At 34.5% G+C, this 25,914-nt stretch overlaps 1 protein-coding gene across 2 annotated transcripts in view; it reads left to right on the top strand.

Moving 5' to 3' along the window:
- LOC129755050 (uncharacterized) overlaps positions 1-25,914 on the top strand; it is a 338,015-nt gene that overhangs the window by 125,509 nt on the left and 186,592 nt on the right. The gene's annotated exons all lie outside the window — the stretch shown is intronic.

Genomic DNA, 25,914 nt, shown 5'->3' with positions numbered 1-25,914 from the left:
CGAATTGTATTAAAAATAAACATATAAAAACTACAATCCCATGATGAATGAATTTTAAAAATATATTCTGACATGACATTAATTACAATTTTATGATACCAAGTCTCAAATATTAAGGATCTGGAATACAGGATTTACCTTTTTTAGGTTTCCATGAACAATTCAAGGACGAAACCTACTCAAATTCGTCAATATTCATACATGGAGTGGATCGAGCTATATATTTTTGAAGCAGTTAGGATACTTCAAAAATCTGGATATTTTCCTGTCACTTTCGGAATTCTTTACTAGAATCATCTGGGTTCACAATAATTAATTTTTTTTTACGAACGACCATTGTGAGCTAATCAAGGAAATTACGTAAAAACAGGAAGTATCAATTCGTGTAAGGGGCCGTGCAGATACCACGTGGACATAAAAATGAGATTTTTGACACCCCCCTCCCCCTCCGTGGACAAGCGTGGACATTTCCATACACCCCCCCTCCCCCTAAGTTGACCAAGTGGTATGTGAATGGCCCCTAACAATTGCAAGCTGCAGGTGACAAATGCAAAATTCAGGTACTGTTTTTATGTTTTATTTGTAAAAATAGTTTTATTCATAGATTTGCTACCATAAGTAAGTTCTCACAATTGGTGATGAATAAATAAAAAAATATGCGAATTTTAACAAAAGTGTCTGCCGGAAATGTTCCATCACAAAAGTGGTGTTTTCTTATAGAATAAAGGGTACAATTTGAATTGTCCTCACCAGCGATGATACACATACCGATTTTCCAGTATTTATATCGACTTTATTCATCTAAATTTTTGACCAAGAATCGGTATATACTGAATACCCTTTTTTTTGGTAAAAAGGGACCTTTTTCATCCGATTTTTAAAAAAAATAGTTCAGACAGAAAAATTATTTCCAAAACATAACTAAAACTATCGTTTTCATTTCATTATTGTTAATAGGGAACCAATGTAATCCTAGTGCTTCATAAGCCAAAAAGTCTCAGCGCAGTCGAAAGCATCTTTGTCTTCTATGCCAACTGTCTTGAGATCGAATCTCGATCATCGAATAATATGGTAGATTTGAGATTTAGGACTGCATTTGAAAAAAATGCAGCACTTTTGTGAATAACATTTGAGCGCATTGATGAAAGTTGATGCGTTTTTCAGTGATACTATCTAATAATGTAATGTTTGGATGTGCAAGATTCGTGGCAATCTTCCAAGTAGTTCTTGAGATAACGTCTGATGAATAAGTTTATTGATCAAAGTATTAGGGCAACATATGCGCCATCTATATTGCACACTATAAACTACAGTTTTTCTAATTCAAAGCTATTTTTGTTGAAGTTTTTCATTTCCTAGAGCTTGACTTTCAAAATAACTCAATATTTTCAATTTTATCAAAGTTATGACAATCTGCTAGTCTACCTTCCGCAATAAAACAGTATTATTAAATTATTATCGCTAGATCACAGTTTTTGCTTTATGACACGAATCCAAAAACAAAAACATAATCTCAACTTTGAGAAACCTTTGAAAGTGCTATTGAAGGAAAACGGTCGCTTTTGTAGGGATTTTTTGGTATACTTTCGCCAATCCTTATGTACCCCTTATCGATTCGCATCTTTCACAGATCGACAGCAAAATTTTGTACTAGATATATTTTTTCCCAAGTTTTCTTCTTATTCTTCTCCGGAACATTTAGGCGAGGCTTTTCAATGAAAAATTTATGACAGGAGATCTGCCAAATGCCCTCTAGAAAGTTTGTATCGATTACCTTCAAGACATTTTTTAAAATTTCACCCCACTATCGGATCTCCATTTTGCGCACGATTTAACCACCGTATTATGTTTAATTTATCGGTGGACAGCTTTTTCAATCATTAAAACACGAGTTTTGGTCTGTTTATTTGTTTGTTGGGTGAATCAAACTGAAAAATTGTATTGCTTTAAAATTTCTTCAATTGAAAGTTTCGAATAGCGCTTTGTCAAACCCCACACTTCCCATACCTTAAAGGAATTAGCCATTCTTACTTTTATTCAAATTTCAACTCACTGTGAGATCTTATATTACTTCTTAAACGATTAACAGATAAATTTTGGTCGCATGGTTGATTTCCAGATGTTTTGGGGTCTCTCAATGGAACTTTCCTAGCTTTTTCACGATCCTGCCAAAAGATTTATTCATTATGCGCTATCTGAAAAACTACTTGACAAATCGACATAATTTTTCACATCTAAACATAGCATTACTAGGTAGTATCACTAAAACTTTTATCAATCCGTTCAAAAGTGATTCACAAATGGAAGTGTTGCAATTTTTTCGAATACAGTCCAGTTTAAGCAGTATAGCAGTTTAAGACGTTAAAAGATCACATCTTTAAGTTGTATCCATTAAACAAAATTTAAGATAAGTGTATAAACGTTCGTGATAAATAACACAAGCCAACAAAATTTAAAAAAATAAACCAAGATGCAAACTATACAGAGCTAACTTCGATTAATTTTGGGGCGCAAATTCCAAACATTCAGTAAGTTTTTTTTCTGCTCTTGTTTTCTTTAAATCTTAACATCATACAATTATTTTAAAAATGAAGGATTTCACTCAATAATCAAATCCCGAAGACCGAGAGTAATTTTGAGTTTTGGAAAAAAAATATTGAAGTTTTCTTTTTGTGTTTTTTTTCTCTCAAATCTGCAAAAAAAACAGAAAATTTTACGAAATTTTAAAGAAATTTTGATCTAAATTGATTTTTTTTAATATTATTAAAGCCATAAGTCAAATCGTTCTGCAGTTTTCAAAAAAGTTGTTAAATGTATTCAAATCTTGAATTTCAAAAACTCGATGCTTGTTTGAATGATGCCAGAAATAGTTCTAGTCTTGTCTATTCAAATTTTAAAAAATTTTAGAATTAAATTTTTTTACAATATTGTATCTCTGAAACATCTGTAGTAAATGTACAGTATAACACCGTCTAGCTAAAAAGTTATATTCTTTCAATATACTTCGTTTTGAAAGCTTTGAAAACATTGGTATTTATACCGATTTTTGGAATGTTCATACCGAATATCTCAGGAAAAATTTTCGTAAAAATTTTCAATAGAATCGTTTTTCTACGTCACAAAAAAAATCTATTTTGCTCTCGGAACTACGTTATTTAAATATTTCTTGCCGATACCCATTTTTTCGGGCTTGATAATACCGGTTTTAATGTGGCATCACTGGCCCTCACTTCACAAAAAAAAAATTTAAAGTGTGCCAGGTCTAATCAAAGTTCTTCAGAAATAATCCTGTCAGTACTTTGGATACACTCTGAGGTTTGATGAGGAGTTCAAGTAGGCGTTGCCTTGCAGGGATGTCGAAATTTTCACTCCCTTTTTTCCTAAGTAGAAGTAAGAAACCCAGTATTATTAGCTGCGTACTAGATTGGACTGCGCACTCATGACTGCGATATTTGTGCGAACTCGTACATTTCTGCGACCTGTCAAATCAGCATAAAATCTGTCGGAGTTCTACACGCTAACCGCTTTTCAGCTAACCGCGATTATAAAATATTGCACGAAATCCAATTATCAATGAAAAGGATTACATATAAAAATGATTGAATATTGAAACCAGATGATTACAACCGCGAAAGTGAACAAAATTGTTGAGTGCGCTGTAGCAAATGGGAAGATTTCTTTGATATTTCATTTTCCGGAAAAAATGTGAGTAGAGGCAAATTCACTTCAGAAGTTTCGTTTGTAATAGGTCCCAGTATAGAAACATCGTCAGCTGCCAATTGAAGATGCACGGATCTGAATCAGTGAAAAATTTATTCTCTCGATGACAACTTATTTAGTAAGATTAATCCTATTTACAGTTTAAGACTTTTATATTGCGATATGTAAAAAAAGCAGGCAGGAAACTCTCCGCTTCATTCCTTTCCATGTTGCAGACCCGAGCAGACATTGATGGCAAAAATTGATAGCAAATTGCTACTAAAATTAGATGTCAACAGCATAATAAGAGCATTATTTGCTGTTGAATTTTAAATAATAACAAAATTAGGCATAATTAATGTTTCAAAAATGCTGGATTGATAGCAACCTGAGACTAAAATAAGGGATCAAAATGTGATGTAGCATTTATTTTAAGAGCTAAATTATGCATCATTGAGGTATCCAAAATTTATATGCATTTTTTTAAATAATACATTTGAAATCAAAATTTAAAACCTGAGACCAAAGAAACTGAGACCATATTCAGTTTTTGATACCACAATTATAGCATAATTTGGTGTTGTTTAATGGAAAGATTACGTTAGACGGTTAGACGCATTATTACAACCAACAACAGATGCAAAATTGGGCTTAATTGAGATAATATTTTATTTTGGACTTTTTAACAAAATAAGGTTATAACCAAAATGATTAAATTTTTGTTGTTATCCAAAATTTTTTTTAATAGAATTATAAATTTTATTGGAAAAGAAAACAAACACAAACATGAGATAAACATGACAGAAATGGTTTCCTTTAAAATAAAAACGATGCAAGAAACTTGTTCACATTTTCAAAATGTAAACACAGCTTTGCGTATAAAGTGTAATAAAAAGTGGTTAACATGTAGCAAATAACACATTGATTTGACAATTCATATGCATATCGGAGGGCGCATTCCAAGTCAGGGTACGCATTACGAAAACGAGAAATCCACTCGAGCACACTTTTACATCAAAATTATAGCATTTTTTTATCAACCTTTGGAAGTTATTTTTGCTCTCATTTTGCCTGACATAAGGAGGTATTCAAAAAAAAAATTCATAGATACATGGTTTGCAAGGTTATTCCAAATTGGGCTCTCGGGACGTGATTGCCAAATTTGTTACAAAAGTCAACTCGGGGTATCTTTTGCAGTTTTTAGCACATGGTTGGCCTGGCCATAGTAATCCCTGCAATGCATGTTTACGTTATTATATTATTTACAAAGTATTCCGTTTCACGACATAACTTGACGATTATAATACCTAAAATGGCGCATGTTTACGAGTAACAGAGATAACGTTTTTAAGAAAAAATAAAGGACAACAGTCCTTCATGTTTAAAGAATTATTTTACATCACTCAAGGTGCTTAGGATACGTTCGTTGGTGAACATAAGCTATAGAAAAACTACACTTAAACATCATAAATGAGATCCGAATAAAGGTGCTTCTAAGGTTTCTAGGGGAAGTGATATTTAATGCCCACAAGATTACGAAAAATTTCATTTTACAAAATCATTTTTAATATTTGTTTGGTCTATAAACTAAATTATTTTTGGTGTTTTGTTCCATCACTTCTTCCCTTTCTTCTTTTTCATAATCATTTTAATGATTTTCTTCATCTGCTTCATCGACAGTTGAATCACTTGCTGCTTGCCCTTTTTCATTTTCTGCTTGTGCTGATGCTGATTTTGCATCAGAGGCTTCAGAAGCTTTTTGCGCTTTTTCTTCCGTTTTTTACACTTCATTTCATACTTGGAACTCTTCAGATGACTCCAGGCACCAATCGCCAGATTGGCCAAATTGGTTGCTAATAGGGCTTTCATTCCTATGAGCAGCTTACTGAGAACCAGGAAGAATAAGGTTCCTACAGCTTGGCCAACCAACGCCAGGACTACGCCACCCATTGAGTAGGATATGATTGGAGCCCGACCGGAACCAGTTGTTGTTGGAGGTTTGATGAAAAATACCTTCTGGGCGGCTTGTAAAGGTTTCGACTTGATTGGTGGCTCCCATACCTTCCATGGCGGGGGTTTTCGATATCTGAAATAAAGGAAAAACCTTCAAAATGTCCCTTTGATTTCTCTTATATCTAACTTACCGGTAACGATGTGAGCTTTCCTCGGGTGATTCATCAGACAGCTCAAGACCCACCCTATGCTCAAAACTATCCCCAACAGCAGTCGAGTCCTGGGACCAGGAATCCTCGAACGATCGACCCCTATCGATCAGATCTAGCAACAAAACAGCAGCTCCCAGCCCAATTCGAACCATCCCGAACCGATGGAATAACCCGTCAAGACTGATCGGGTTATTCTGTCCGAATTTCTGGATGCTATCGCACCCGAAAGTAAAATTTTCCCCATAAACCTACTGGCTAGGTTAGACTAGTTAGACAAACTCCCAGCAGAAGGCTATTTTTCCACTGAAAAGCGCTTTAAAAACTACTTTTCAAAAGAGGTCGGTATGACCTAGAGGTCAGAAAAATTGGGCAGCCGCAATAGGTTCCAGTTCGTCTTATACGAGGCTCACCGTATACCTACAATTGTACTTACTTTTGCTTCAAAAAGGCGTAACTCAGTACCGCTAATGGTACTTACCGGTTTATTACCGGGTCGGAAAGCAAACACAGCTTGAAGTCAGAAGAACTTTAAGCGCAAACAATTGCGCTTACCATTCATCATAGCCTTATAAATAAGCGGTGTGTGGTGGAACGACGAACGTTTGGGAAATATGCATTCGATGGGAAAGAAATTCAATAAACTCTCGTTACCTCCACTTAATTGCCATTTGTTCATGTGAAGCTTAAGCTTAAGCACTATTGAAAATTATAACTTAAGTTTAATTATTGGACTTCTGAAGAAAAAAAAATCTATCCAATATCTAGTAATGGCTAGACCATGGAGGTTAATTGTCCTACATTAGATTCGATTCCATTCCATAACAAAAATTATGTTATGATCAGGTACAGCGCTTCAGAGTTTTACCCTTTGAAACTAACTGTTAATATAAATTAGAAAAAGAAATAGTTTTTCGATGAAAGTTAAATTTTTACTTTTTCATGCTTTCAACAAAATTTAAAGAAATTTTTATGTAACGATTTATGGGATTCATATGAAGAAATTTCATGATAAATCAGTTATAAATCAGTTATTCAAAGCGATTTATCTTCAAATTGTTTAGTACTCCATCACACGTCATAACTTGATAAAAATTATTCCCCAAATCAAATCTTTAAAATGCAGTTCAAATTTCAACAAGAACCTAGCTTAGTATAGCTTTTCTCGCTCCTTTCTCCAGCTGATAAATGTATGTTCTGTTCAATACAAATTATTTTAGTAGTTCTCGCCCATAGTATAAAACCAAGTAGATTATACATACATAGGAAGATAGAAAAAAAAAATGTTTTTACCACTTTCACTTGGATTTTCGCTAAAATATGACTCAAAAACTTTATGAAGTCATGTAAGCGTGCTTTTGCAAAGCATGAAAAGACAACTTTAAATTATGGTTGAAATGTCTACTATTCATGAATTTTGAACCAGTTTATAAGCGAAACACCAGACAAATTTATTTTGAACCAAACTACTTATGTATTTTCATTGTATCCTGATGTGATCCAAAAGCAATGGTTTGCAAAAAGAAGTGATCATCCACGGAATACCAAGCCACGTTGGAAATATTTTAAGAACATCTGATTCCGTCTTTTCAATATTTAATTTAAAAAATAAACCCAAAAATAGATTCTTAGGATGGCTCTTTGTTTTTTTTCCTGTTTAAACATCAAACGAACATACTGTTTATGAAGAAGAGCACCCGTTGAATTGACAAGAGAGAATACCCTGCAGCAAGAGGCATCACAATCACAGCTCGTGAAATATGCCGAAATATCGATCATTTCAAAATTTAACACCTGGTATTCGATAAAACTGTAAACAGATAACACAAATAATGAGAAATAATTTTTGAAGTTTCACATATGACTGGTGGTTTATACATTTTTCAATACAATTTACTCCACAACCTTACAAAAGATAAGATATTTGCGTTGCTGTTACCTCAATTTGTTTTTCTAGTGGAATGTTATGGTAATGTTAAATAGTCGGATTGTTATTGGTGCAACAAAAGGCTGAAGTGGCGAAAAACGTATTAACTACTGTAAAGTAAAACTTCCATCAAAATAGATATTTCTAATCCGCCAGTTTATGTTGTGTCTCCGAGCTTCATCCTGTCTTGAAAATATTTCTATTTCAGCGGAATGTGATAGAAGTATTGCTATTTTTGCATTACAGCATGCGAAAATACAACACGTGTTGTAAAAACCTAGAAGTCCACAGATCTTGAAAATGTTTTTGCATGGGATGCAGTTATAATGCACTGATGCAGTTATAAAATTAATCGAATGTCATAATATTCGCTATGAGGCCTTTTGAATATTTTTTCTTCTTCTGTTACGCTGTTATCGTTCATTCAAGTTTCTAGAATCACCTTCGATCACAACTAGGACACGTAACTCCAGAATTCGTTGTTATTTGATCTTAAAAATATTTAACCGTCCTGATCATACTTTAGACAAACAAATTGCGACGCAAATTTCAAAACAAATGGTAAATTTTTTGGTAACATCAGAATATCGTAGGCTACCTGAATCAGTTTTTATGTAAATAGCTGATTGGTAGACAATATCGCGAAAATTCATATCAATTTTCTTCTGACTGTCCTGTCTGTTGGCTGTGATTCAAGGTTATGCGATAGAAATTCAAGGAAGGCGATGATCGATTGACATCGCACGTGTTTTTTTCACGGTCCGAAAAATTATGACAATTTTTGGTCTTTCACCGTATTCTAAGTATGGTCACCGGAAATAGATCTTGAAATATAAGAAAAGGGTTTTCAAGAGCATTTGAAATGCTGTCTGATTTTTTTATCTGTTTTTTTGGGTCGTTTTTTTATAATTGGGAGAAAATTATTATTCTGAAATGTGAGAAAAGTTTAGTGAAATCCAAAATTTAAGATTAAGTTGATTGATTTGTTTATTCAATGCTAAAAAGGATTGCTGAGAATATCGGTGGTTTTTTGAGAATGTGTTGTAGAATTCTGTGGGAATTGTCAGGCAAAATGCTTTTCCTTAAATTAAAAATTTTAAATTCTTAATCAAATTTTAATGAACTACTAAAGGGAATCAAAAATAACATTCTCGACTGTGAACTAAGGCCAAAACCTCGAAATCATATCCCAGGTCCACAACTCCATTACAGTTTTTAAAAAAATGTCTCACTTGGTGATAGATATTTAAATACTGTACTCAGAAATGGCTCGATAAGAAATTGGAAAATGAAATTTGGGTACAGTTCTTAGTCTCCAATATCAAATTTCCAATCAGATTAGACTCACTCAGGTTGCCAGATTTCCCGGATTTTGCCCAAATATTTTCAATTTATTTGCAAAATCAAAGAAAAATTTGAATTGCGTGATCACAATTTTGTATGTTGCGTTCTAAACCAGTTTTTTGATCGATTCTATCCAAATAAACTGGCTGATGTGTTTCGATGAAGAAAAAACAAACTTTCGAGTTGTTTTTCTTTGTGGTTTAAGAGAATTTCCAAATTTGGCAAATTTGATTTTAGGTTGAAAACTTTGAAATCGGATGTCCGGATTTGCAAGTAAATGCGGATAAGTGTTAAAAAATATCTGGTAAGCTAAGGTTTGAATCATTTCCGATGTTCTGATTCCAATTTTTTTTAAATAAATATCAGAATTTGTTGCCTGTGATCGGTTTGTGGAATCTGCATCCAGTTTATTATTCTTGATTTTCAGTTAGAATCATCATTGGGAAAAATGCTGAATCGAATCTTAAGCATTTGAAACTGGAATTAGATTATTTTCCATGTTCGAAGCTCATCATTCCGGAATATGGAGTGGAGGAAGTAAAAATGCTCTTGTCGAGAACTAAAACTTTTCATTTATTCAAAAGTTAATAATTTTTTTTCAGGCTTTTGATAAAAACATAGTAGAAAAAAAAGAATAAAATCTAATCAATAAAGCAAATCTTATTTGAGATGAAAAATGTTAATCAATGTATTTATTTATATGGTTTTTCTGACAAAACAAACAAAAACTTTGAAAACTAGATTTTTTACCCCAGTTACATTACGAGAAAGTAATTGAAGAAAGAATTCATAAGGAAAATTAAAAATTTAAATAAGAGATTTCCGGTTAAAAATTCTGTATAAATTGCCCTTGTTGGTTCATAATTATCGGAAATTTTAGTTTTTAAGTAAGATTCAATAATCGATTTGAAGTACGGAATCCAAAATTTTTATTCGGGTTCAAAATGCTAAATTCTGTTTTGGAATTTAAATTCTTATATGTTTGGGAATCGACTGATTTTCGTGTTTTTTCTGGGAAATTCCGGCTTGCAGTCTATTTTAGAGCAAAAACGATTTTTGTTTTATGTATCCAACGTTTCAATCCTTTTTGGATCTTCTTCAGGGACTAAAAAATTGTATTTTTAATTAATTTTTGGCCGATTACAAATTATTTGTTGTGAGATGTTTACCTAAAAAGTGTCGTTTTCTTGTTTTTGTCGACTCGGCTGGTCTTGTAAAGCTGTCTATTTATCTGTTTTTTAAATTTTCCGAATTAATTCGTGTTTTATGACAATAAGGTGTAGTGATTGACTTACTGTGTTAGATGTTTCTCGGATAAAATCCGGTTGTCCGGGGATTTTGGGATAAACTTTCCTCAGCATCGAAACTTTGGCACAGTTTTCACTTTTCACCTTTTGTTTTTGTTGTTTCTAGATGTCAGCTTGTTCTGTGTTGTGTGTAGGGTGGTGTTTTTTATTTGTGTGCTTATTTTTGTGTTTTAGGTTTTCGTTAATTGATTGTATAGTTTCGAAAATATTGGCATATGTAGGATGAATGTTTTCTGTATCTTTTTTAATGTTTATAGTGTAAGGTGTGGTTTTAATGTGGCAACTTTCCAGCATTCGTAGTTTTCCTTGGTTGTCTCCCCTGTCGATGATTCGGACTCCATCAATGTCGAACAGGTGGTTCATAGCTATCTCGTGGTCCAGGAGTGCAGTTTGTTGTCGGAGTTTAGCTATGGGGTAGTCTTGTTTTGTGTATCCTAGGTCCCACAGGCGTTTAAGTTCGTTGGTTTGGCATCGGTGTTGTGACATTCGTTGTTTAAATTTTACGCTAGTGAGACCTATATAGCATGCCTTGCAAGTTTCGTCATCCTCTTCTTGGTGTTCTTCACTTCCGTTGCTGGTGTTGTTTTTCCAGGTGCCATTGCATTTTATTTTGTAGATGACGTTGGTGTTTTCATCGTATGTTAAGGACAAAACACCATACGATGAAAACACCAACGTCATCTACAAAATAAAATGCAATGGCACCTGGAAAAACAACACCAGCAACGGAAGTGAAGAACACCAAGAAGAGGATGACGAAACTTGCAAGGCATGCTATATAGGTCTCACTAGCGTAAAACTTAAACAACGAATGTCACAACACCGATGCCAAACCAACGAACTTAAACGCCTGTGGGACCTAGGATACACAAAACAAGACTACCCCATAGCTAAACTCCGACAACAAACTGCACTCCTGGACCACGAGATAGCTATGAACCACCTGTTCGACATTGATGGAGTCCGAATCATCGACAGGGGAGACAACCAAGGAAAACTACGAATGCTGGAAAGTTGCCACATTAAAACCACACCTTACACTATAAACATTAAAAAAGATACAGAAAACATTCATCCTACATATGCCAATATTTTCAAAACTATACAATCAATTAACAAAAACCTAAAACACAAAAATAAGCACACAAATAAAAAACACCACCCTACACACAACACAGAACAAGCTGACATCTAGAAACAACAAAAACAAAAGGTGAAAAGTGAAAACTGTGCCAAAGTTTCGATGCTGAGGAAAGTTTATCCCAAAATCCCCGGACAACCGGATTTTATCCGAGAAACATCTAACACAGTAAGTCAATCACTACACCTTATTGTCATAAAACACGAATTAATTCGGAAAATTTAAAAAACAGATAAATAGACAGCTTTACAAGACCAGCCGAGTCGACAAAAACAAGAAAACGACACTTTTTAGGTAAACATCTCACAACAAATAATTTGTAATCGGCCAAAAATTAATTGAAAAATACAATTTTTTAGTCCCTGAAGAAGATCCAAAAAGGATTGAAACGTTGGATACATAAAACAAAAATCGTTTTTGCTCTAAAATAGACTGCAAGCCGGAATTTCCCAGAAAAAAAAAAGGAATTTAAATTCAAAATTTCTCAAAAAAAAAACGCAAACCATGTGGAAATCACAATAAGAAAATAAGATCTGAATTCCTTTTCAGGTTAACTAAAAGCAGAATATATTGAGTTTACAAAAGTTAAAAAATAAACCTGATTTGAACCCCAAACTTAGTCATTTACATTTATTCTCTAATATATGATACATTTTCGCCAAAGTTTTTCTTTCAAATTTTGTATATTTGTATATTTATTTAAATTTCATCTGACTGTGGTGTCTTAATGAATAATAAAACAGAAACAACAAAAATTAAAATTATTACAACAATGATGATCTTTTCAGTTTTCCGGTAAATTTTCCGGAGGACTCGCCAAATTCGAACAAACTTTCGGAAGCAGTGAACGTTCTTATCATTGAATCTATTGGCTGGTAGAAGGCGAACGTAGTGCGTCGAAATTTCGATTGTATGAGAGAGTTATTTCGTAGTGTCCTTTGACTTGCGCGAATGTCCAGCGATGACAGCAGCTCAGGGCAATCAATTTCACCATTCAAAATTTTCACTACAAACGTAGCCTGTTGTAAACTTCGACGACGAGATAGTGTTTCTAGTTGCAATAGTTGACAGCGATCAGGATACGGTGTCATTTCTTGAGGTTCTCTCCAATGTAAACGTCTTAGTGCTCGGTGAACAAATTTTTTCTGAACACGTTCCATTCTTAGATTCCACGAAACTTGATAAGGCAACCAAACCAAAACTGAACTTTCCAGAATAGGCCGTACGAGCGAACAATACAGTGCTTTCAAACAGTGAGGATCGTTAAAATCTTTCGACATCTTGAAAATAAATCCCAATTGTCGGTTAGCCTTTGCTATGGCCGTATCACGATGTAAGTAAAAAGTTAATTTAGAATCCAATAAAACTCCTAAGTCCTTCACACAATCACTGCGCTGTAAAACTATTCCGTCGATTGAATACTGGAATATTTCAGGTCTCAATATTCGATGGAACGACACAACAGTACATTTGGGAATACTCAGTGTCATTCTATTTCGGGTACACCAAGCAACAAAAATATCCAGTAAAGATTGCAAACGTTTACAATCTTCCAGAGTACGAACAACCATATACAACTTCAGATCATCAGCATACACAAGCTTGCATCCGCTTTCAAGCAGTTGAACACCATCGTTGACAAATAACGTGAACAATAATGGTCCAAGATTTGATCCTTGTGGCACGCCAGAATTGTTTACAAAACTCCTTGATAAACAGGAATCAAGCTTCACTTGAAGTTTTCTATCGCAGAGGTATGAACGGAGCCAGCGCAAAAACTTGTTAGTAGCGCCTAGTCTTCTCAGCTTACACAAAAGTATTTCATGATCCACCAGATCAAAAGCTGCTTTCAAATCAGTATAGACGACGTCAACTTGTAATCTTTCATCCAGGGCAGTGAAACATGTTTTCGTAAGACAAAGTAAGTTGGTTGTGACGGAACGTCCAGGCATGAAACCGTGTTGATCTTCAGAAATTAATGTTTTCGTACTGTTAAACATGTATCCATGAACAATTATTTCAAAAATCTTCGATGCTGCAGATAAGTTAGTTATACCACGGTAGTTTTTGACGTTTTTCTTGTCCCCATTTTTGTATATGGGCGATAAAAACGATTTTTTCCAAACATCAGGAAAACATGAATCGGCAAAGGAAGCATTGAAAATTTGACTGAGTGGGAACGCAAGGCAATCTACACATCTTTTGTAAACAACAGATGGAATACCATCAGGTCCTGGCGAGAAGGAACTTTTTAATTTTTTCGATGCTTTGGTTACCATTTCCGAGGTTATTTCAAAAGTATCCATAAGACTTGTATACGTAGAAACATCTTGTGTTATAGCATTTGCTTCTTCCTTTGATACAGAGCTGGTTGCAAAAACAGATGAAAAATGGGCAGCAAACAGTTCACAAACTTCAGCTGGTGAAGACGATTCAACATCATCCAAAACAACGACTGAGGGTATAGTGGATGATTTTCGCTTAGATTCAACAAATTTCCAAAATTGTTTGGGATTTCTTCGCAGATTCGACTGGATGCGTAGCACATACGATTTATACAGAGAAGCATTAAGCGATCTGTAAGCATTACTAGCGAGTTTAAAGTTTCTCTTAGAAGATTCACAACTGTCGACACGATATTTACGATGGCACTTGTTACGCTCACGCTTCAATCTACGCAAATGTTTACTGCTCCAAGCTGGTGAGCTGGTAGGTTTACAACGTGGAACATTTTGATTGATCCAAGCGCAGATAACGTTGACAAAACTATCCGCCATATCGTTTGCACTGTTACTCTCTAAGCAGATGTTCCAATCAAAGATGCTAAGGTAATTTGACAGAGCTTCAAAATCGATTTTTCTCAAATTAATTGGTTCTTCTCTATTGATATAGTTTCTTGATTCAAGCGTTGTCGAAGCCAGCGGCACGGTAAATATTAATGCTGGATGATGCGCATCTAACGGTAGTAAAGGATCTTCGGCAACACATGTAGATACTGATATTTCTGCAGAACAAAACGCTAGATCGAGAACTCGTCCCAGATGATTACGGTTCACGTTTTTTTGGGATAAATTCAGGAAATTCATTCCATCGAGTAGAGCAGCACTCGCAGGCGTTTGTGATGTAGCCTTGTTACAAATAATATCATTATCGCAAACATCCCATGCCAAATGTGGCTGGTTATAATCACCGCATACAAAGATGTTGACATCGATAGATTCTTTATCACAAATTTTTCGTACAGATGAAATATGTGCTTCGATAAGTTCACTATCATTGCTCTTGTCAGGGGGTAAATAAATCGCACATATTATTAACTTTTTCCCGTCAATATGGCATTGAACGACTACTTGCTCAAGACGAGTGCTCAGATGGCTGACAATACAATTACTGTTAAACTTCTGAGAAACCGCGATGAGAACGCCTCCAAACCTCGTTTTAACGCTGTTATTAGAGTTGCGGTCGCACCTATATGAAGCCTTTAAGATTTTTCAGCTCAAGCATAAAAAATAGTGGAAACTTTTGGGACTTTTTCTCGAAATTTAAAATAATTTCAAATCAATAACAATTTGAAGTTCAGTGAAAAAATTACACAGCATTTTTAGAAATGAAATTTTAGTTTTGGTATTTACTTCAAGCATGTTTTATGGAACCTGTTTTCTGTCATTTGACGAAGATTTGCCATAAATATCAAAACTTTTAAAAGAAAAAATAACAAAAAATTTTACTATCAATAGCCCATGACCCCCAAATTCACATTGTTCCAAGATGCAAAGAATTGCTTTAGCTTATTTTGAGTACAGTGTTCATTTTTCGGCGTTTCCGGGAATCGGGGAATCTGATGATTCTTTTCCCGAAAACTTCTGGAACCCCGGGAAAAATTGAAAACAGAAATGTTAACCCTCTACTGCACACGAAACCATACCCAGACAACTTAATTCCTATAAAACATATCCCAGAAAGCCTTTTCAGCCCTATCTGAAGTACGTTGTATGCAGCTCAAAATTTAAGTTCTTATCGAAACTTTCAAGTTCGAAAACAATCGTAGAATGTATACATACTTCTCTCTCTATTTTTATTTCATCCTCGGTATCAGTTTATATCATCTTCACTAGTTGTTTTTCTTTGTCATTCAATTTAGAGCAAACTCAGAAAGGTTGAATTCATACATGCAATTATATTTTTTTTCAACAGCTCTCGATTTTAAGCTTCAAGAGATAATTTTGAAAAAAGTTTAGGCTTCACTAGATGCATGTGTAAAGAAAATCTTTAGAATATATTTGAAAAAAACATACAAATTCAAGGTATTAGATTAAACCGATAGTCAGCTTTCTGGAAGACCGCGAGTTTTTTTCCAATCTTGAAAAAGAAACAGAAGTTTCATTATTTAATTCTATTTTCCGTTGTGTGAAAAAGGGGAGTTTGATAAAAAATATTAAAATGATTCAAAACCAATTGAAAACTTAGAAACATATCAAAGAATGAATCAGAGTGTTTTGCTGTCTTCAGCAAAGTTACGAAATTGATTGAAATCTTTAAAATCAAAAACTAAAAATTCTTCTTAAACGTTTTTTGAAATTGTTTTAATGTTTTCTTTCAGTTTCAATACAATTGTGTAATTTAATTTTTTATGCATTCTATCTTTGAAATCTTAAAATGTTAAGTACATATTTTCTTAAATAAATTTTCATTGGGAATAGTTGCATGGACTCTATAGTAAAAAATTTTCAATGAAAAAGCAATCTTCATTGTCACTTTACAGAAATATAAAAGACAACTTGATTTTCAAGTATCAAGGAAATTATAGTTTTCAAGAACCGGAAAAAAGGCCTAGGAACTGATAAATCATCTTGATCTGTTATGTTCACACTGCTACACGATGTACACATTGTTTCTTAAGTTTCACCTTCATTGAAGTTTTCATTTTTTACTATAATCAACTTAAAGTAAAGTAAAGTATGGTAATACGTTTAACATGTTAACTCGGGGCGAAAAGAGCACAAAAAGAACGGGGAATGATGAGCGTTTTCAACCATAAACTTCAGCAGCAAATTCAACTCGATGAAGTCAACTCAATTAAAGAGCTACAGCTTGACAGATTTCATTTAACGAGTTGGCCTGTAGGTAAGGTGTCGGAGTGGTAACTCGAGTTCGATTCCTGGTCGACGTGAATTTTTTTCATTAACTAATTGGTCGGGATTCGACCAGACCGAACTGAACGCCATCAGCATTTTTTCAAGACACTTGAACTTCATGTGCAAATATTTTCATCTAGATACAAAATCTTTGATGTTAATGAGCTAGAATCAATAGTTTATAATTCAAGGAATTCATTTTAATCATTTGTTTTCGGTTTTGCGATATAGGATATGAATAACTCTAGATTTAGTTTCAGTTGTTTTTAAATTTTCTAATGGCGCTCAGTTCGGTCTGGTCGAAGGCAGGCCAATTATGATTGATTATTCTCATGGTTGCATTATACGGCTAGTCGCATAATCGAATCGCATCCAATAAAAAGCAATAATGCAACAATCACAATAATCAATCATGAAAACTAAATAAAAAAAAACGCATCTACCAGGAATCGAACCAGCGTCCTTTGAGTTACCTCCATGACACCTAACCACTAGGCCAACCAGTCAGATGAAATTGGCAAGCTGTAGTTCTATAATTTACTTGACTTCAACGAGTTGAGTTCGTTGCTAGATTTTACAGCAGAAAATGTTTATCCTGCCGGATTAATGGAGCTTATACTGTCCTATGGGGGGATCTCATGATGCCTCTCTAGTGACCGATTTTCAGTTTTCGACAATAAAAAACAGTGATGTAAATCACATAATATAGCTGTTTTCTATGGCTAGATAAGCACACTCCTCAAAAGCGTTTAAAAATGTTATTTCAGTATTGTCATAACAGTCAATTCTTCAAAATGAGTTTTACATCCTTCCTTATAATATCCAAATTCTTTCGAACTATAAGTAGATTTCATCAAAAATACCCAAATAATTTCTTATGACAAGTGTATTAAATGTTTCTTATTTTTTCTCCAAAAAGTGTGTGTAAAACTTTATTTTTGAGGTAATTTATTTTTAAATAAATAACGAGAATAGTATCCCGTCAATATTTAAAATGATTGTGATTTTTAAATGGTTGTTCCTTTCTTTTTCAAAGTAAATCAAACATCGGTTTTCCCTTTAAAAATATGCTTTTTTATTGTAAGATATTTCAATAATTGGATCCCAGCTATAATGGGAAAAATAATCATTTCCTCCTAAGACATTAAACTCATGATTGAGCAGTCAGTTACCAGTACATTTTTTTCTACATTCGCTCCGGATTGAAAGCATTCTTCTTCCTCGGTGGTTTTTTTTCTTGATTCCATCGAACATCAATCCGTGTACTCGTTCCGTGCAGAACGAACGAGCGCAGAAAGAATTTCCTTTCCTGCTTCCACATCCGCCTTGTTTGCTTCCTTCGCTCGAGCGAACGACTTGAGATGAGAAAATGATATCGAAACTTTTCCACCTTCTCATCCCCAACTTCCCATCGAACGACGGCTATCAGAAGAAAAAAACCCAAAAGCTTCCTCACACACATATGCATGCCCCAAATGATTTTTATTATTGATATCATTTGCTCCCCATCATTGTCGTCGACGGTTGTCTTCCGTTTCGCTCTTTTTCGGTTTCATCTCTCTCGCTTGCTCCTTCACGAGCGAGCAAGTGTGCGAACCCAATCGAGCTCGCGAGCACACACATCGACACCGGACTGGTGCTCCCATTACCGATTTATCGGCAGGGCAGCAGGCAGCGGCACTTTGACTGTGTCCCCAAAGTTTGATTGATCACTTGGAGCGCACACCGTGCACCGAACAGCAGAGAGTGAGCAATCACAGAAAGATGGTGCTCACTCACGAGTGCGCATTGTACAACCGAAGAGCTCCAAAAAGAGAGACTCTCGCTGCACGAAAATCATAAACAAAAGACACTCAGAAGCACTCGTTGATGTCGACTGTTTTGCTTTCTGTAAAACAGTTTCTTCCTTACTTATAAAATGCACTAGTATCAGAGAACTCTTTACTTTTTGGAGGAGAATCCGGAGAATCCATGGCACTCTTCGATAAGCTCCGTGCTCTTTAAACTCCTTAATACTTATGAGTTCTGTTTTTTTGTCATTGTGCTCGCACTGCACATGCAACCAAAAACGGAAATAACCATAAAAAAACAATCAAATGAGAGTCGGTTTCCCCTTCGCTGCACTCACCTTTTTCCCCTTTTCGCTTTACACTCGATTCAGCTCCGGCAAAGAGCCCGGGTCAGCCGCCTAGTGCATGTTTCACACACAATCAGATACCAGACGGCAACGGCAGAAGCAACAGTCTCGATCCAAGAGCACTCATCAAACACGCGCCGCTTCAATCACCCAGCTACTAGATTGAACCAGCAGCGGAGTGACAGAAGAACAAGAGGACAACAAGCAAACGACACCACAAAAAAAAATCCAATCAAAGGAACCCTACCGTACCGTGTCAAAGCGCCAAAAAAAGAGCCTCCACAACTCATCGGCATAAGCATCCCATGTATTGGTTCGAAATCGACACTTATACTAATAGAGTCGATTAGCCACGCCTTTTTCCGATCGACTTCGGCTCTCCTTCTCTCCTTATCCCAGTCAGTCACTAGTCAGTGGTGTCAATCGGTCTTCGGTCCGCCAGATTGGTAACCATCAGAAGAAGCTCACACACTGGGTTCCTACATGTGATGTGCCGTGTCGTGAGTTTCGGGATGGATTATTCCTGACTGGGTAATGAATGCGATTTTTTTCTTCGCTTGTCTCCTAACTTGATGGTCTTGATTCACATTCTCAGTCTTTTTTTTGCTCGACAACTCTCCGCCGTCGTGACGTTTCGTTATTCGCCTGCTTGGATTAAACGGCTCCCCACCTCATGTGTCATTCCTGTTTCAGGTCAGCAACGTGGGCTCTTTTATTTAGGATGTTGTCATCACCTTGATGAGGAGCCTTATATGCTCTCCAAACTTGGAAGCTCAGCTTTCTTCAAATTGGGCGAATTATTTGAGAATCGGATTGCCGGATGGTTGTTGATGAGGTACTAAACACCTTTTACCTTAATGCGCCTTGTTCCATGTTTGGCAGTCTAATTTCACGGAACATTCCTTGAAGAAAGTCCCCAATTTACGAAACGAGCAAAGACCTTTTTGATTCGGCTGAAAGAGTAAAAATTAAAAACTTAGAAATCAGATTTCAAATTAAAAAAAAACAAAGAATGAAAAAACCAAATTGAAATTAAGTTCAGATGAAGCATGTTTTTATTTAAATTTTGAAGTTCTGAGGATCGTGAAAATTTGTTGGAAGAGACAAACTTTTAACATCAATGCTTAATCGGAATTCTGAATCATAAAAATCATAAATCTGAACATGAATTCCAAATCTGATTTAAAAACTTTATTATTTATCTGAATTTAAAAGACAATTCTAGAATTCAAAAAAAAATTCTTAAAAAAAGTTTTATTTTAATATAAATAAAACTTTATACCAAAAGATCTAAAGTCGTCGTGGACACTATTTCAAATTAAGGTTTTCTCAAAAAAAAAATGAGCACAAACACTTCGTTTTAGCACTTCAATTGCCTATCGAAAAGGAAGCCGAAATTCGGAAACGATAACAAAAACAAACAGTGTTTACATACCGGCAAACAGTCCACCGAATAAAAAGGTAAACAAAATAAAACATCAGAAAATAGGCGGCACAAACACCGACGACGACGACGACTCGATCCTAACACGAAATCAATCGACTTCTTTCACTTTTCGATGAAGTCGGAGCTCAGTTTTGGGACCCCGGCAATAGGAAATGGAATTTATTATGGTCCAAATAAGATTTGTCAACAATCGGCAACAACACTGGCACCTCAATTTCAAACCGAAACCGAAAAATGCAACCCAGAGGTAAACACAAACGCTGTTTTTTTTCGTTCAACAATAATCAAAACAACAAAGTAGGCTATAGATGCCTGGTGCATTGCTAAGTTGTTCCTAGTCCGAGTCCAAGTGAAATGTAAACCGAGCCTTTTTGTTGGCAAGAAAAAAACCAGGCAGGTAAATCAAAGAATAACACGGAAACTGACTCTGAACGGCAGTTGGTGTGTTACTGGTTTTCTTATTACGCTAACGCTCTATCGAGTTTGTTCTTCCGTTTGGGCCTATCCATCACATTGCGAGTTCGCACCTGTACGTGAAATAGTTCCTATTAAATTTGGCATATCATTTACGCTAAGGTTGCCAGAATTTATTCAGCACGTATCCGGGCTGGACAAATCCGGTCAATTTTGTATAAAAACAAGTCAAAATCCGGGCATTTCATTTCAAAATTGACGGTCAAAAATCCAGGAAATATCCGAGCAAATTTTGTCAAAACCCAGAGATCACTCATCGAAAATCGTGAAATAAAAAACAAAAAAATATTTTTACAAGCCAAAACTGATCGACAGATTTTGAATCGTATTTAAAGCTTTCAAAAAACCTTTTAGGATTATTTTTATAAAACTTGCTCGAAAAACTTTGTTTTGGAGGCATAAATAAAAAAATTACGATACAATTTTTTTGTTTGATTTGCCAAATAAAGTGAAAAATTCCGGACTAAATCCAGGTATTTATCAAAGAAATCAGAAAAATTTGTAGGGTTTATCAGATAGTTCTTACGTATTTTTAGTGTCGGTTTTAATCATTGCACAATGGGGCAAAAAGTGTATAAACCGCGAAGAAATTCATTTTCTTCCTCCTACAAGAATCTAATCTATGAAAATATACTTTCCTTTAGTGAAAATGTCCGGAAAAACGATTGGTCATAGCTTCGGATGTTGCAAGTGTTTACGAACGGAAATATAGTGCTTTTTTAACCCCTAATTCCCCTCTATTTTGTAAGCAATCCAGAAAAACACTGATATGGACCAGAACATATGAACAAAACCTTTCTTCTTGTGTAATTTTTTTTCGAGGAACCAAATAACTGTTTGAGCTACCACACGCTTTGGGAATTGGAGAATTTGCTGATTTTACCCTTCATTCCTCTATATTTTTCAATACATTATGAAAAAATAAGTTTGAATTTGAAAACTTTGAACCAAATGAGACCTTTCTTGTGTGATGCACGCATCGGGAAATTGAGTAATGGCTGTTTTTAACCTCAATTTGCCTACATTTTTAAATTAATCCAGAAAAACCTATATTCGGACTTGAAATTTTTTAGACGAATGAGACTTATCCTGTGTTAATTTTTTACGAAGATCGAACAAAGGCAATTTGAGCCACCACACGCAACGTAGAATGGAGTTTTGACTCTTTTACCTTCAATTTCCCAAAATTTTTCAATTTATTCAGAATAAAAGCTTGTTCCCAAAGGAAAATGTTCCTGGTGTTATTGGCTATTTGAGCCATTGCACGCATCGGAAAAAAGAGTTGTAGTTGTTTTACCCTCAGTTCTCCTACAGTTTAAAAAAAAAAAGAAAAATTCATGTTGAAAATTTAAAACCAAATGAAACTTATATTGTGTTGTTTTTTTTTTTCAAGGAGTCGACTAAAGGCAATTTGAGCCACCGCATGCTTCGAAAAATAGAGTTATGACTTAACTCTTTGAAAACTATAGCTGAATTTAGTGCGATGGGTGCAATGGATCAAAGAGCCTTAATTCGATTCCTCGGGAAAAAAATCACCCGAGATAAGTCTTATTTTGTTTTAAAATTTCAATTCCGAACATGCGTTTTAATACATCAATTAAAAATGCCATAACTTCATTTTTCGATGCTTGCGGTGGCTAAAATATCCTTCATTCGATTCCTCGGAAAAAATAGCATACAATGGATTTCATTTGGTTCAAAATATGCAAGTCCGAACTTACTGTTTTTATAATGAACTGAAAAATATAGGAGAATCGAAGGTAAAATAACCATAACTCCATTATACAAAGTGGGTGATATCCCAAACAGCCCAAACAGTTCATTTGAATCCTCGGAAAAAAATACACAAGTCTGCATTTGGTCAAAATTTGTTGTCCGAACATGCATTTCATTAAACCTCATCCGTCCCTGAAATTTTCGCCCGTTACAGTCCGTGGAGTGTTAGTTTGTACTCAAAATCCAGAGCAAAGTTGTATTTTAGTACCTACAAGAAAATCTGAATGAATAGCAAATTGACAAAAAGTTCGAATAACACCTACCTTTGAAAATTCGTCAAAAAATCTGTGTTTTGTATTTTGACTATCAAAAACTGCAAAAATGTGCGAAATAACGTCAATTGTTCAAACCTCTTTTCAAAATTTATCAGCTAGATTGTCTTGAAATTATGTTTGAGTAACATTACGAGGTCTAGGAAACTATAAGTTTTGTAAAAATCGGTTGAGAAACAAAAGTTAAATAGCGGTTTTTAGCCAAGATCGCCAAATTGATACTCAAGGTATGATGAGGGAGTTATTTTTTCGGTTCTTTCAGGGTGCATTCATAAAAGAAGTAATGATGAAAATTTAAAACTTTCAATAATTCATTGAGGGTCTTCAAGAAATATTTGTATTTGGATACACCCAAATAAAAAACTTTTAAGCTGCTAAACTTCCAATGGTATCATATTGACACTCAAAAGCGGATTAGAATTAAAATATTTAACAAAAAAATGTTGAAGAATTAGGGTTAAATCAGCCAAAGCTACATTTTCCAACCAGTGTTTTTCTGACATTTGTCAATTTCATTGTGGAATGTTAATTCAATTTGGTGTCATTTTAAGCGAAGAAAAATAAATAAGACAAAATTTATGATACATCGAAAGAGAATAATCTAAACTATGTTGAAAAATGATGCTAAACTTGCTAAAGTATGTAATTTATGGGTATGTTTTTTACGGCCCATGTGCTCGATATAACTCGCCACCAGTGATGACACATTTAAATCGGCATTTTCAGGCTCAAAAAAAAAAGTGGTATTTGGTATGAAAATTAAAAAATCGATATTAATACCGATTGTTTTGAATTAAAAGCTTCAAAAAAAATCGGTATTAATATGGATTTTTTTAATTTGCATACCGAATACCGATTTTTTTTGAGCTTGAACCAAGTTTTTTTAATAATATTAGAAAAATTGCTGTGTTTGATAGTATTTATCGCGATATTGAAACACCATTTTTTGTTAAAGAGACAGTCCACTGGGACTTTATTTTGTTATTCACTATAAAAAAAAATATTTTCGGAATCAATCAGCAAAGAAATTTGTCTTTATCGTTCCGAGGGTACAACAACGACAAAGATTTTTTTTTATCCTGAAAAGTTCAAGTTGGGACAATTTCCCAACTTGACGATAGTAGGCGATTTTTGATTCACTGCTCTACACATAATAACTATTCATTATTTTTTTTCCTTTCAGTGTGTCACTCTCTAAAGTGACGGCTAAGAACATTAAGGCCTATCTTACCGAATTATTTGGCAGTTTTATGCTACTCCATTCTTTGTACAGAGTACCACACTAGAACAGCAATTCTGGTGCTTCTGCTTTAAAAACTGATTTTGGAAAATTTTGACGTCCTTAATTCAAAACATTTGTCAGATAAAAACTACAAAACGATTTGATTTATGGTTTTCATATCAATATCAATATCAATATCAAAAATTTAATGAAGTTTAAAATTGCTCCCAAATTTCGTCAACATTTGCAGACTTAGAAAAAATATAACGTAAAATTAACTTCATTTCCTTTTGACACTCAGAAATCAAAATTGCTCCCGGTCTTCGAAAATGTTGATTATAGTGAGAGGACCCTTAATTTTATAAAAATTGTAATGTTAAATAGCTTTGCCAAAATAGTACCCGAATTTATTTAATGAATTTTCACCTATTTTAAAAAAAATCTTGGAAAATTAGCAGGCAAAAATACTTGTTGAATGTTTGGAAATAGCGTCCCAAAATTAATCAATATTAGCTCTTTTGTTATTTGCACTTCGCAAATTTTTATTTTGTTTATTTGTACTATTTAATACGAACATGCACTTATATTGGCTTCTAAGATTTATTAATATAACTTCACGATATGATCTATTAACGTCTTACATTACTTTGATTTCTAATCAACCATGTGATTCGATGATCAAGATTCGATCTCAAGGCAGTTATATAGAAGACAAAGAAGCTATAGACTACACTGAGACTTGCTGGCTTATAAGGCACTAGCTTGACATTGGTTCGAAATACACAAAAAAAACAATAACGAAAATGCAATTTGTAATAACGAAAAAACATTTGTAAAACTGTTTTTTCAAAAATTGGTATGAAATCATTTTATTTTGCCAAAAATCGGTATTCGTTATATATCGATTGTTGGTTAAAATTTTTGTCAAAAATAGGAAAACTAGTATGAGTGGCATCTCTGCTTACCACCCATAAAATGCAGAAAATAGTAGTATTTTTTCAAAACTATCAATTTTCATTGAAAGTGAACAATAAGTATAAAACCAACTTTTCAGGAATAATTCAGCCCAATTAAATCAACATTGATTTTATTAAAATTTCATTTAGTTTATTTTGATTTTTTTTCTAAGTCTTTAAGTATTGATGTATTCGGTCTTCGGCTGTTTTCGTGTGTATTCGGCTTTTCGGCGCGTATTGAATACACAACGGCGCATATTCACAACACAGATTAGTTCGGTGGCTTATTATGCTTATTATAAGGTTTTTGCTCGAAATGTTCATGGAATGCATGGCAAATTGGCCCAAGCATGTCGAAAGGTTTTTGGCAATCAATCAAATACCATAAAGAACACCAAGGCAAGATTAATACGGGCAGCTAGAGTATTCATTTCTCACCCATTTTAGCGTTCCCGGGAATAGGGAAATGATCCTTTTTTCCGAGAATTCTCGGGTTCCCGGAAAAAAAATGGAATATTTAGATTTTGACACTCTACTGCATCCGAAACCTCATCTAAATGGTATTTCAAAGTTTTAGAAGTATTGCTTTACATTTTAAATTTTTTAGCTAGCTTAGCAGACTACTCATATCCACCTTAAATCATTGAATTTGAAGTGCTTAGTTTTGACCATTCACTCATAACTTCAGATAACATATTTGATTATACTTCATTGAACTCACGCACTTCAAATTTCATGATCGCTGGCGTGGCTAAACAGAACAAGTTCTACCTCGCCAATGGTTGCTACTCCGTGATTGATCGAGGCCATCAATTTTGCGCAAGCATCAAAAGAATGGTGCTTGGGACTAGCAATTAATTCATAAAGTACAAAACTCATGCTCTCCCTTTGAAAATGATCAATAACGGCGCCAGC

Source organism: Uranotaenia lowii, chromosome 3 (genome assembly GCF_029784155.1).
Source record: "Uranotaenia lowii strain MFRU-FL chromosome 3, ASM2978415v1, whole genome shotgun sequence".
NCBI lineage: Eukaryota > Metazoa > Arthropoda > Insecta > Diptera > Culicidae > Uranotaenia > Uranotaenia lowii.
The sequence above is the reverse complement of the archived record's forward strand: the minus strand, read 5'-3'. Positions and strand labels throughout refer to the sequence as shown.